General features: G+C 41.3%; 2 long non-coding RNA genes across 2 annotated transcripts in view; one reads left to right on the top strand and one right to left on the bottom strand.

Moving 5' to 3' along the window:
• The window catches only part of LOC134017538 (uncharacterized), a 35,838-nt gene that overhangs the window by 5,850 nt on the left and 15,664 nt on the right, over positions 1-14,324 (top strand). The window lies entirely within an intron of this gene.
• LOC134017539 (uncharacterized) lies at positions 177-6,263 on the bottom strand. Its single transcript, XR_009929762.1, has 2 exons — positions 6,137-6,263; positions 177-1,170 (listed from the first exon to the last, which is right to left on the bottom strand). It is a non-coding gene; the product is annotated as an uncharacterized LOC134017539 (long non-coding RNA).

Below are 14,324 nucleotides of genomic sequence, written 5' to 3'. Positions count from 1 at the left end.
CCCTTTCATTCCAAAGTAGGACTTTATCCAGTATAACAGATCAATACTTGATTACTGGGAATTCCATCCCAACAACATCAATCCCTGGTTGCTCCATACATCAAACAGCCAGGACAGATCTGTGCTCTGAGTACATGCAAAGTTAAAGATTCAGGAGATTTTTCCAAGTAGGCACCATGTGGCCATGACCTTTTATATTAGCTGCTAATGTAATTCTCGCTCTTCAGTGTAATTTACCCTGCAGGAACCATCATGAAACACTCACTAATGGCAGGTAATCTCATACAGAAGAACACTGACATTTGTGTTAAGATTGTTTTAACCTTTGATGAGAATTGATTAAGACCTCCATAACTGCCGAATGTCAAATTGTTTCTTTAGAATCAATTGATTGTTTCATTGTTTGGGTACAAATACTGTTCATATGATTTAAATTAAGTTAATTTAAATTACATTCCGTTTATTATTCTCAAAGGAAATTAAGGTAACTCTCAGTGTACAGTTACAGAATGTGTGAAACCAGTGGTAACACATGCAATAAAAAAACACAAAAGCAGCAATGAAATATCAAAATAGATCAAGAAAGGGACTCATTGGAAATATAACATTGAATAAATATACACGTACAACAGATCAATAATTTAGAGGAATGCTTTGAGGAACCCATAGATAAAATCCCCCATGGAAAATAACCATGGAAGACATTATTGGCACCTAAACATGTAAGAACTGTAGATCTGTGACCAGAATTATTTGATAATAATTGGAAAATAAAAATAAATCCAGGATGGAGCTTGTAAGAGGCTCTCCCTGTGAAGAAGCTACTGTATCTGTTTTCTGCCATTTGGAAGGTCTCACAAGAATGAATCAAAGCAGGAGTCAGTGGTCGTCCACTCACAACGCAGGGAGGTGGAAAACCCATTAGACCATCAGGTTGGTTGAGAGAGCCTTGATGGGAACACACCATGATCAAAGAAGGAGGCCTCAAATTAGAGGTAAGCTAGACATGGCTGTGGGGGGTGGGGTCTAATGGTGGGGGGGTTGTGACGCCTGGACAGGCCATCTTGTCCTGCGGCTGCTTGTAGAGCAGCGTGAGTCTGACATTCTGCGGTCTCTGATGCTGGGAGCCTCTCACACTCTCGGCTCTGTGGTCAGTCTCCAGCCTCATCTCTGAAGCTCAAACAGAGAGAAAGGCCCGTTTGATTTAACACAAATCTGGAATATGCATGAGTTTTGCAATTCTTGCCCCTTGGGTTGGTGTTTGTAGGACTGAGCACTGCACAGTTCTCATCAGGCACGCAACATAAAAAAGGGATTGTTTCACAGGTAATCCATTCTACAATCTACAGAGATGTTCCTGTGCACAATCCATAATACTGTTTGACAGAACCAACACAAGTGGACGAGATTCTTCACCTGAGAGATTTTTCCTCTAAAACGCTGCTTACTTTTAATTTCATTATTTTCTCCAAAGCATTTTCGCTTAATTGCTTCTGTAAGTTAATGGGTGAGTCAGGAGATGTGCTGAGAGAAGCAGAAGCCTTGTGTGCAGGCATGTGATCTCCCTGAGGTACGATTAAACGAACAGAACAACAAGATGGCCTGAGATTGAGCTGCATGGATCGAGGACTGCTGGGGATCTAGAATGGAAGCCTTCCATACATCATCATTACCCCACTCAAACTGATCTGAAACTAGAGCATGACTGATACTATCAATTGACAAGATAACACGGGAAGGAAAAACACTTTAAATGCCACAACAGCTTTGCAGATTTGGTACTATGCAGCTTCTACAAGAAAAGTTTGTGTTCTTAACTATAATATGCCTATTCCCCTCGTCTTGCAAGCCGAGAGAAATTCAATTAAATCGAGGGCATTGGTCACCTGCCCTTGGTGACATTGTTTTATCCCCTAATTGTGAAGTCTTGTTATACCACAGTGTTAAAATATTGCTCAAATCAAAGCTGCCATTGTGTGTCATCTAACAAAATTGCTTTTCGTCTCTCCTGCTAGGGTCATATATCCCATTTATCACACTGTAGCTCTTGGCACTTACCTCCATTAGACACTGAGGCTGAAGGAGGACAAAGGAAACAATGTTGTGCTTCAACCTTGAAACAATCAAACAGTAAAGTGACCAGTGTAATCAGTGAGAAGTGATGAGTCCCGTCTCTGACTGCTTAAACACTAAGCTGGATATTTTACCTGCTGGAGTGAAACTGAGAGTGAGCACCGACAGCCCAGACAAGTCATGTTCCTCCCTGTCTGGCACTGACCTCTCTCTCCCCTCTCTCCCTCTCCATGTCTATACTCGCGGGAAGAAATTACAACAGACAAAGCCGTCTACAGCTGCAAAGCTGACTTTTTCCAATGCAGCGAGCTGCTGTGAGTAGAAAAGTTGCCATCATTCTGCCGTTCCAGTTTCATGTCAGTTATGCTGCTCCGAGTTTAGCAGTGAGAGAGTGCCAGATCCAGAGATGTCAGGTGCTTCCACATCCTGTCTGTCTGCGCGGCCAGCTCATTGCTCCCCTTCCTAGTTAGGTGGGATACATTGTGTGGAGCGAGACAGTGCTCAGTGCGTTGATGTGAAAGCTGTGAAGGCTGCAGATTCTCTGGCAGAGAAAAATGTAGTGTGGTTTGGTATAAGCTGCCAGTCTCAACACCTTTTTATAAAACACTGTTGTCAAACAGCTGTGCTGGAGTTGAGTTTCAGGACACACACTAAATATGAAATATATATTTCAAGTTTATAAATAATCCAAAGAGTAAAAGATTGTCTATCTTCACTGACCCCTCCATTAATACACACGTATTAACAATGGAAGTAAGGCACAGGGGTGTGTATAGCTCATTGGTTGAGCCTTTAATTGCAGTTTAAGAGGCTGCAAGTATTAAAATGCAGAGTTTGAAAGAGTTTATATCTACTGTATGGTTTAGCAGGCTCTGAAAACAAATGTGGACACAGTCAGAAGAGAACATTGCTTCTATAAAAGGAATAGTTGACCTAGCCAGCTTGCTTGACCTGTACTGACACATACAAACGGACAGTCTATGTTGATGAACAATATGGCATGTACCTGACTGTATGTTAAATGTTAAAATACTGGACTCCCCAAATACCCACAAACTACCCATAAGACTGACATCTAAATAATTGGGTTTTTATTCCATCATACAGATTTGAATTAGAAATAATTTTTGAAATGACACTTTATATAAATCAACATTATGATGTCAATCCTTTCTAATGAGCAACAGTGTCTATACAATTAACACCCAGTTAGCAACACAGGATATGTACCTGTATGCATGTGTAACAGGCGTGGCCACGCTCCGTTAGAGGTATAGGGGCCGATGTTCGCCACTCGCTGGGCTCGAACACGCCACCTCTGACCTGCCAAGTGCGACCACTACCAGCTACGCAAACGAAAATCTTTTACAATGCTGTTACAATGGTGCCGTGACCCAGATCACTTGGTTAGCTATAGCTGACCTGCCGGAGTGAGTTTAGAGGGGTGAATTCAACCGGTGTGAATCGGTGAAACTCACTCCTTAAGTATATGGCAGGTCAGAGGTGGCGTGTTCGAGCCCAGCGGGTGGCGAACATCGGCCCGTATACCTCTGACGGAGCGTGGCCACGTCTGTTACACAGTCTAAAAGAAAAAAACTGGGCCTGTGGTTAGCCTGTCTGAGTGGAGTATGGCGTAGTTACCTTTTGCGGTATGATGACAGATGGGCAGATAATGGGATCACCTGTTTCTCCAATCCACATAAGAAATGCTACCACAAATACATATGCCTTTATAATAAACTCCCCTCAACAGTCAGGTCACAAATATCACAGACTGCAAGAGGCAGTGGGCGCAAAAGGTAAGGTGAGAGCCCTTTTTGTAGTACATGAATGCAAGTTTAAATTAAGGCGGAAAGGACAAGGCTCCCTTGATGTGTGGATCCATTCAGAATCCTTTCCATCCAAACCAAGGTCCTTCTGTACTGTGAGTGCTCCACTGCAACCCTTCCAGTCATCACTGGAACATGCCTCCTTCCTCCTGTTCTACTTGACTGGCGCAGAGCCACATCCGGATTAAAAGAAAAGGAGCACTGTAGGCCTCTGAAGGAGCATTCTGATACCACAACACCTCCCGGTATTCCACTGCACATCCATAACCTTTAACCAGACTGCTGAGACGCGGAGACAAAATGTATTCAGGATGGCGTGCGAGTGTGATCCGTCTTCCCTCAGTGGTTTCAGGCCAGCTGTTCCCTCAGAACGGAGGGAGGTGTGATGGAGTGTTGGTTGGGGGGAGTGCTCTGAATAGTGAGGGACAATCTGAGTCATGTATCAACCAAACAAAGTAACAACCATGCTTGGAACACCTTGACGTCGGGTGTGTGACGGTGGTGGAGGGGAACACAGCCAATCAGAGGGGAAGAACAGCGTATTATGTACGTGTTGTTTTGATTGCTGAGACGTTTTATGTTGTATAAAGCAAGAGGGAGGAGGAATGTTAGAGAGAAACAGATAAAGAGAGAGATGAACAAAAGGCCAGGGTATGCTGATGAATCTTTGATCCAGACAGGTTCAGATATAAGCAGGAGCACAAAATGGCTTCTCCCGAATGGCTGTGCATGGTCTGCAGTAATGGTGGCCTCATGTCATGTGAAGCATAAGTTGCATTTGGTCCACACGCCTCTGAGAGCTGTTCTGTCCCTGCCTCCACATTCTTCAGATGGAAACAGTTGGATGTGTTAAGGACACCTGCACAACCAATAAGTAAGTCATGTTGTAGTGTGACAAACTGTTGCTATTTAGAAAGGTGTGAACTATAGGAATGTTTTTCAAATCAATTTATCTTTAGATCAATTTAAGGAAAGCAATGTGTTATTAATATCCACCAGGTTGAAAACCAGTGTACCCTAATAACCATCATCTATTACAACATATACAGAACTAATGATCCGTTGTGAAGTGCATGTAACGCAAAATGTGACAGTTTCTTTATTCCTTATCATGGAAATTCCAAATATTAACAATGCATTCGTATAGACTACATACTATAGAAAACACAGATTAATACAGTTAGATATCATTGTGATGGATGATGTTATTCCATTGCAGGTCAAACTGATGGAGAACAACATTGTTTCCCTCCCAGCCTGGCATCACTAGACCAGTAAACACGAGCACATCCATCTGATTCCCTGGCCACTCCCACCCTGCACCAGTTTTGACAACTGCCTCCCTAGGAGTTCAATCAGCATGGTGCTTGGATCCCCCCTATTGTCAGGCCTGGAGGATCAGACAGCCTCTGCGCTCAGATGTGCAGGGCAGGATGACCAGGGGTGCCTGGGTGAAAGATTGTCTTGTTTAGGTTGTCTAATGAAATGCTATTAATTCTGTAGACGCTGTTGTACGTGTATAAACAACAGCAGAAAGGCAAGGATCAGAAGTGCATAGTTTTTACAGGCTAGTGGACCAAACGCAACTCAAATGACTTGAGGCAACCATTACAGTACACCATGTACAGCCATGTGGGAGAAACCATTTTGTGCTCCTGCTTATGTCTGAACCTGTCTGGATCAAAGATTCATCAGCATAGCCTGGCCCTTAGTGAATCCCTTTGTTCATCTCTTTCTCTCACTTGCTATCCTTCTCCCTCTCTTGCTCCATACAGCAATGTCTCAGCGGTCTAAACAAAACATGCACATAATGCTGTTGTTCATGTGTTACGAACCCTGTGGCTTTAGCAGTCTAGGGTGGATGGTACAGCGACCCATAACATAAAACTCATGCAACTTAGTGTAGTGTAAAGGCACAGTGAGATCAACACAGACAACAGAGGCTATGAAATGAAATGATATAGTCCAAAACACCCCTAAACTGAACTTGCCTTCCTCAAGAACCACTTAGGTGACTACTAACCTTTACAAAAATACAGTGGGTGGTCCGCTCAGTTCTAACTTTTAGTTTTTAGTCAAAGTTTTCTACGGGTTGTGTATGCCCAAAGGTGACTTGCTAAGTCCCAGGGACACAGGGATAAACAAAACACACAGGTTGTACAGGGACTAAACAGCTAACAGCAAACAATTGACTAGACAACACCAAACAAAACCTCACAGCAATACATACTCACATGAAACAGGACAAAGTGAGAGGTATGCTAAACTAAGTGAGGTATGCATGAACAAAGTGTCTGTCCATGTTGGGGGGAAGCAAAAGGGTTCCCCCAGGAGAACCAACTGACTGGGTTTTTAAAACAGAGATTTGTGATGCGATTGGGTAATGGAAAACGGAACAGGCGGTGCAACTAGAGTGGGTGTCCACTGATTGGTCCCTCAGCAGTCAGGCAATGCACTCATGCCGGCCAGGTGGGAAACACCAACGAGCACAATCAGGAACATAAGGAACACCTGGGGAAACTATAGGAGGGAAAAAACACAAATGCATATAGGGGAAGCCTGCATGCGTAACATCATGTAACTGACAATTAACTATACAGTTGAGAGTACGAACTTAAATAGCTTTAAACTGCCATGCAGCTGGATCCAGTGCTATGCATTTTTTAAGAAGAACATAACTTTGAATACTGACACATTTCCTATATAATCCATTTGAATCTCAGATTACTGTAGCAATTAAATCCTATTGCTTTGTCACATTTTATTAGATTTTTCTTCCAGGTAATTCTCATAATCCTACCTAAGTTAAGATCTGATTTCTTACTTGGTCTTTATGATGTATGAACTCATTAGTAGCTCATTTTGAAAAGATCATCATAGATTATGGAGGTTTTCACAGTTGAAACTTGGAGAATATTGCAGTAATAGAAAATGAACATTCAGAGTACTTTGTGGGAACCCTACCAGTAGCACAATGTATCTGAAATATCATTTTATACTCAGTAAGATGTATTGCTGTGTCTCTTGTTGTAACTATGATGAAACTGCAGCACCAGGTGCAGCTTTAGTTTGATAAACAACCTTGTTGCACATTTATTGTTTAAGAGGTAATGACTGTTTTGCAATTATGTCTGAGAAAAGTTAAATAAGTTATGGACAAAAAGGAAAAAGTGATGATCCATGAATATGTGATGTAAGCACTTTAAAGCTGCTCTTCTTGCTTGTTGGAACGCACATATAACCGTTAGGTGTAGAAATCCCTCTATCCGGTTTTATCCAATCACGTTTTTCTTGACAAACAGTTTCATTTAGCGTGGCTTTCAGCAGGGGCATTTGAAAACCATCTAAAAATCTGGTTACCATGGTGACCACGCTTTATCATTTTGGCATATTACCAGCCCCATTGCTGTGAGAAACATGTAAACATGCCTAGCTGGAAGAAAATCCCCTGATTTGGATCTTGACCTTTATCTGATGAGAATCCCTCTCAGGGAAACATCTCTTATATTGTTCTTCTCTCTGTTAAATGGTGTGGAGGAATTCTCCCCAGACAACAGAACCAACATCATCTAAACCCATCTGCTAAGCTGTCAAACTCATACAAATACAGATGTTCAAAGACAAGCAACAACACTGGTAACTACACATCATGTAGGTATTTTAGATGGATGTACTATGGTTGTATTTGTTTCTGATGATAAATTACTGAAGGAGTGGGAGGGGCTAGAGAGGAAATTACGTACCGGATAACTCTCTGAATTACATCATTGTCACCTTTTAGCTACTTGGAGATCATTTACTTTTACTAAAGTATTTTTACTTCACATCAAAATACTTGGCATGTATTCCTTGCATTGCTTTCTCTTATTTCTACTGCTGCAGAGTTTGCCATCGCTAGTGATGAAGAAAGTGTTTTGTCCGTCTCTTCATAATGCGAGACAGGCGCTTTCATGATATAGACTACAGTACACTTAACGAAAAGCATAGGGACAATGCTTCTGGAATGGACATTTTATCCACGTCACATGACTGCATATATATATTAGTAATGAAGTACAGAAGTAAACCATCAGTTTTATTATATAGCAACATCTGTCACCACATATTAAAGATGCTGTAAAGCAGAACTGAAAATTAGTTTTAAGTTCATCACACCACAGAAGAATGTTTTGTTAACTACCCATCCAAATTCGAATGAAAAAAATCACAGATAAGTATGTTAAATTAGGCCTTTAAATTGAACTGAAGCTCAACTCCCTGCGTGGAAGGGGCCGCCCTCTCAAATACCTACGACCCGGACAATGGATGCTACGGCAAGTGAGAGGAGGAGCCATGCAATGATCAGACATGGTAGATAGGTGGCTGTGACGTAGATAGATGGGTTTTGCCCCATCTATAAAAACCTGAGCTGAAAACGGGTGAGAAACTGTTCAACGGTCTAACTCCACATTTCAATGCGACAAAGTTTTCGCGCTTTGCACATGCTTTCAGTAACTCATTTCACACGTATTTAATGTACTGAGAAGCAAATCATGCAATATGCTTTACAGAATCTTTAACTGTGTAGCCATTTGTGACATTGCTTGTACAATTCCATATTCAAATAAAGTTAGATTTCATTAACATGATACAAAAATTGTTTATATAATAAAAATGGAGCTCTGGGAACGGAATTCGCTTTATTTTGAATTTCTTTACACACCACAGATTCAAAATGACATTCCAAAGAGAGCCTGAACAGGATTAAGATAGAAGATCTCCAGACACTTGTTGGACGACAGCATGATGGTCAGGTTTCCCTTCTATTCATCTGTGCATGCGTCTGACAGGCTGTCCATCACAGCGTTGCATGTGGTACCGTGAGATCAGATAACGCTGTGGGGAGAATCACTGTCAGTCATAACACCCGAGAGATGGGAGTCTTTGTGGTTGGACACAAACAAGTCAGAATCACCCGGTGGGTTAGCGCAAGCTTGACCACTGAATGACACATGCTTGTTAATCAACTGAGAGTGTTGTCGCACCCTTGCATAACTAAAACAGGGCTTATGGGGACAGTGTTTCAAAAATTATAATAATATAACCCCAAAAATCTTAAACAAGAGCAACTGTATTAAAAAGTCTGATCTTTTCCAGTGTGGAATAATCGAATAAGGGGGAAAAGCTGATCCCATTCTCATGGGTATCTACCACAGTGTATTCAAAGACAAGAATTGGATGATAGAGCACAAGCATGCTCTGCCATGACAAGCATCCGATTCTGTAGTGATTAAGTCGGCTATGAAAACCACTAACCCACAACCATGTCTCTCTGGACTACGAGCCCACACCCAGGCTAGCAATTATATTGTACCAAGGACTATTATCATTCTGAACATGAAACATGCTCTTCTCCCTTCTCAAGAGTCTTTCAGAGAATCTGAAGGGACTAATCAGCATTCATGCACACATTGTGAGAGGATTGTTTCAGAGAAAATTGAGTGAGAGAGTGATTGATGCTTTGAGGTGATTCATGCTGTATGATAGTGATTGGACTGGTCAACTCTCAGCGTCCTACAAGAGTTGGGCCTTGTGTCATTCTCCATCTCCAGCCTTTATTTCTGACTGAAGCAAATAAAAAATGGGCACTCGTTTAGTGACTCACATAAGAACGTTTAGTAGTTTTTTGTCAAAGTAAAAGAAAACGTCTTATTGGGCAAGCCTTTAAAAGGACATCTCACCTCTACAGACTAACTCTAACATAATGTATGTGTGTACACAACTCAAGTGTGCATCTCTACCGAAGTCAGATCCAAGGATTTGAGTAAAAACTTGGTTGAAAGTGGGAGGGTTACCAGGTGTGACAATACCCCACCACGCCCCCCCTTTTTAGGTGTTCCAACAGCTGGAGTGTCCCCTGGAAGTTTGTAGCATTCCAGATGTTCTTGTAGCAAATCCAGATGATGGCCCACTGACTGCAGTAACAGTCAAACCTGGTTTAGCAATCTGCCCCCGGAGGCAAGCCCTGTTCCACATACACAAACAATAAACAGGAACAAGCCACCATCCTGGTCTTCTGTTCACTACACTGTACTGTAACCTACTTCTACAACTGAATAGTAGCAGTCTTTTTTAAGGCGTTCTACTTGTGTATGTGTGTATGTGCAATAGCCTAATCTAAAGGTGTTTCTGGAAACGTCAAAGAGGATCTGCAGGGGAATGTGAAAAAAGTTTGCAAAGTGTGCAAAAAAGCTGTCTTATGACAAAAGCTAAAAGGCAACGGTAAATTATGACTCTTTTAAATGTCAGCATTTTGTCAAGAGTAGAGAAAATACATGAAATTTCCTCACAACAACATTTTTGGATAAAAGAGCAAAAATTTACTTAATTTAAGTTTCATAGCAAACAGGATGTAGGTCATGTTTAAAAGTGAATTATTTATAAATAATGAAAGAATGTAAATGGTAAACAGTGTGTTGTTTGGAAACCAATCCATAGCTATATAAAACAAAGCTAAACATAAATCTCAGGCACCTTTGTTACGTGCAATTGCCAAACTACTGACCCATCATATTGTATAATGTCAGTCAGTATTGGAATTGATCAATTATATTGAAAGATAAATACATTTACAAGAACTTACTTGGCTTCAGTGTTGCAGCTATTTTCAACACAGTTTTAAGCTTGACAACTTCAGTTTCAGCCCTGAAAATATGCCTGATTAGAATACCGAATGCCCATGGTCGCTTCAGTGAATGCTACATTATGTGCAAATCCTCAACATTAAAAAAGTAGCTTTTAAGCCTTTGAAGGCCACATTTTAATTTCACACAATTAGATGAGAAAGAGGGGAGTGCTTGATGGTGGAGACGGAAGGCAGAGACTGCCCTAAATTGCAGTGGTCACTGCTTCCAAGCCAAACTCAGGTGTGCTCACCTCGTCTGGGCTCACCTCAGCACAACACAGGAACAAATAGACCATTAGGCTAATGGAAGCAACCAGATGAAGCTCCTGTGCAGAAACCATGCTCTCTAACAACACACAGGGAGCCAATTACTGGAGAACACCTCCACAACAATACTGAGGTGATGCTTCATTGCCAGAGTCTAAACATGAGACCTGGTCTCATGTCCACTAGATTTAGTGGAGTTTAGATGCGAATTGGTTGTGTCTTACTTCCACACAGAAAGAGTTGTTTGTACGCATAAAAAACACAGTGTGGTGTGAATGTATATATGTTAGGTCAGTCATGTCAATACAGACACACATAATCGCAGCTACCTTTGTGTTGATACAGCAGTAGCCTTTCTAAGAGCAAACATATTCTCCCCTCTGCTTTCATTCCAGAGATCCCTGTCCTTTAGACCTTTAGTCCTATTCATTATCTACCACTGATAATTTTCTGCTAGCTTTCTCCTCATTCAATCTGTGACTGATTCCCCAGTGCTACCCAGCTGACCCATGGGGGTGTCCAGGGGTCGAGGGGACACTGGAGTGCCTCCCCTGATCCAGGCTGACTGGGTGACTCTGCTGGCAGATATGATAGATACAGGGGGAACAGGGTGAACTCGCTGGCTGACACGACACACTCACTGGCCAAGCTCATCATCTCTGGGACCAGGACGAGGGCCTGGGAATACAGCTACAATCTAACCATACATGATCTAATCATCTGACCAGGGTCTAACAATGCATCACACTCTCTAAACTCCACAACACTTGAACAACACTCTCCTGTATATATGTTGCTCTCTCCCTCTCCTTCTCTCCTTTCAATTCAATATTACTTCATTGGAATGAATGAGTGGGCATTGATGCCTAAGCCATAAACGATTGAACATATCTAAATTCCGAAATAATAGCAATAATAACTGCAATAATATTAATAAATCAATTAATTACATTAAGTTAAAAAAACAAATGTGACAATGACATTTAAAGTCAAATGTATGTGTATAAAGAAAAATGATCAATTATTAAATACATACAATAATTTTATTTAATATTACATACACATTACAAATAATATACAATAGATAAGATAATATTGCTACAAGGGGTTTCACCTGCTTGGTATCTCTCCTCTCTCTCTCTTTCTCTCTCTCTCTCTCTCTCTCTCTCTCTCTCTCTCTCTCTCTCTCTAACCCTCTCTCCTCCTCTTTTCTCTGTCTGTTTCTCTCTTTGTCTCTTTTTCTCTCCAATGTCTCTTTCTCTCTTTTTTCTCCTCCCTCTCCTCTCTCTCTCTGTCCCCTGCCAACCAACACTGTTTGCTGAGAGGATTTCACACAAGCTAAAAGTGACTGACCCCAAAATAACTCAGAGGTCTCATTGGCACAAGTGGCTTGCTATATAAAGAACTATTATGTTCTAGCCAACTTTGTGATTTCTCCCAAAGATTGAGCAATAAATCTTGTCAAATCATGTGATGGTGTTCTGTGATTACATTTTTTATTTTATTTTTTACAATGGATAGCAATAACTTGTCAAACTTTCAATAACATATGTTTGGCTGGGCAGGGGGGATCAGAGAATGAAAAGCACTTGCCACTGTTGCTAGTCCACCTAATCTCACAGTTTTCTGGAAGGAATCCAAATAGAGAGCACTGCAGATACACTAGCACAGTAGGAAATAATAGCAGTTCCCAGCAGGCACTTTGGTGAAATTGATTGTAAAACCAACCTGACGTCTTCATAACACTATCAATTAAACTTAATTTATTAGCTGCAATTATAATTTTAGTCCTGTATTTTATTAATTATATTAATCAATATAAAATAAATTCAGTGGATTAACATCTTGCTCTGCATGTCAATAGAGCCAGTGCCAATACAATTCCAAGCGGCATAAAAATCTATTTTTATTTATCTTGGCGGTAATGTACACTAAATTGAACACGTTAGCACACCTCTCGTAGCTGACGTTTCGCTTACAAGTCTAGGGGGAGGGCTACCTTGGACATGGATGGGCAATTCCTTAATGGACTGTAGAAAGACTAGATTAGTTCATTGACTTGCTGTATTGGATCTTCAAAATTAAATTATTCTCCGCTTGTCTAGATAGGAAAAATGCTTTGCTGAAGATGGAGATAGTCTTGAATGGGCATGCAAACAGACTTATTCCTGCTCACACTGCCTAAAATGCTAATTGAGGACATGTTGTACCCTAATGTATTAATGTACTGTACCTTCATACATGAATTGTTTGAAGTCAGTGTAGCACACATGGACCTTGGAAAGCTCTATGTTGTTTGTTTGTTGATGCTCTGACGTTGCCCTGAAAGCATTGTGCTCTGCAGTTTATGTAAAAGGTTAGAAATACTCTTGGTGAGGGAGACAGTCTATTTGCCCAGCGCACCGGCAGGCAAGGTGCCATGCATAATTAACAGTGTGACAGACTCTTTTCTATGGAGATGACATTTGCATGTACTACTGTTTCCCTATCATGGAGGGTCATAAAGATTGACATTTGCGCCGTCTCGATGCATAGCACTGATGATGGAGCACTGCTGTTTCCCCCTAGCTGTACTGTAGGTACAGAATACTGCCTCTGTCTACACATTCTCTGTCACATCTCATATATCCAGTCCATAAACATGGCCTCTGCATGTGTACAGTGTCTCAGAACATAGACATCTATTTCTCACCAGACGACTTTATGGCAAACCTGAGATGGATTTTTATGGGACATATTCAATTATATCACCCGCTATGGGATAGAGAAGATCTAAAGTTTGTTTTTATTCACCCAAAGGCTTTTATAATTGCTATCATATTCAGAGCTTAGAAGAAGGTTGTATGTTAGTGGAGTTCCATAACTGGATGTAATTATTTAGATGGCCCCCCATTCAAATAAAAACTCTATTTAATGCACATGTAATGTTTATTAAATTGTTCAAACATCTAGATAAGGTCATACACTTCTTCTCTTTCTCTTTCTCCCTCTCTCCTTGTATCTACTCACACTCTCTCTACTCTTCTCTCTCTCTCTCTCTCTCTCTCTCTCTCTCTCTCTCTCTCTCTCTCTCTCTCTCTCTCTCTCTCTCTCTCTCTCTCTCTCTCTCTCTCCGACCTGTCAGTTGAGGTGACTTCCTTCATGCTTAGACTGTCTGCAAAAAAAAGGTAAATTTCAACGAGGCGAGTCAAAAATCCTTGCTAGGCAGGAAGCTGTGTGCCAAAACTGTCTGACGCGCATCAGTGGCCAGCCTGCCCGGATGTCAGTGAACCAGGGAAACGGATCTTGTTTACCCCAAAGATTCATGACACTGCAGAAAATGCAACAGCTCTATGTCTATCTAGCTCCAGCACACTGACATAGACAGAGGCTCCCTGGTCATCCACCAGGCTTTTCTACGCATGGCCAACAGAGGGTTTCATCAACTCTAGACCAAGGCCTTGGACCTGTAACAACAAGGAGCACCTGTGGGTATAATGATTAGATAGGAT

Source organism: Osmerus eperlanus, chromosome 3 (genome assembly GCF_963692335.1).
Source record: "Osmerus eperlanus chromosome 3, fOsmEpe2.1, whole genome shotgun sequence".
NCBI lineage: Eukaryota > Metazoa > Chordata > Actinopteri > Osmeriformes > Osmeridae > Osmerus > Osmerus eperlanus.
The sequence above is the reverse complement of the archived record's forward strand: the minus strand, read 5'-3'. Positions and strand labels throughout refer to the sequence as shown.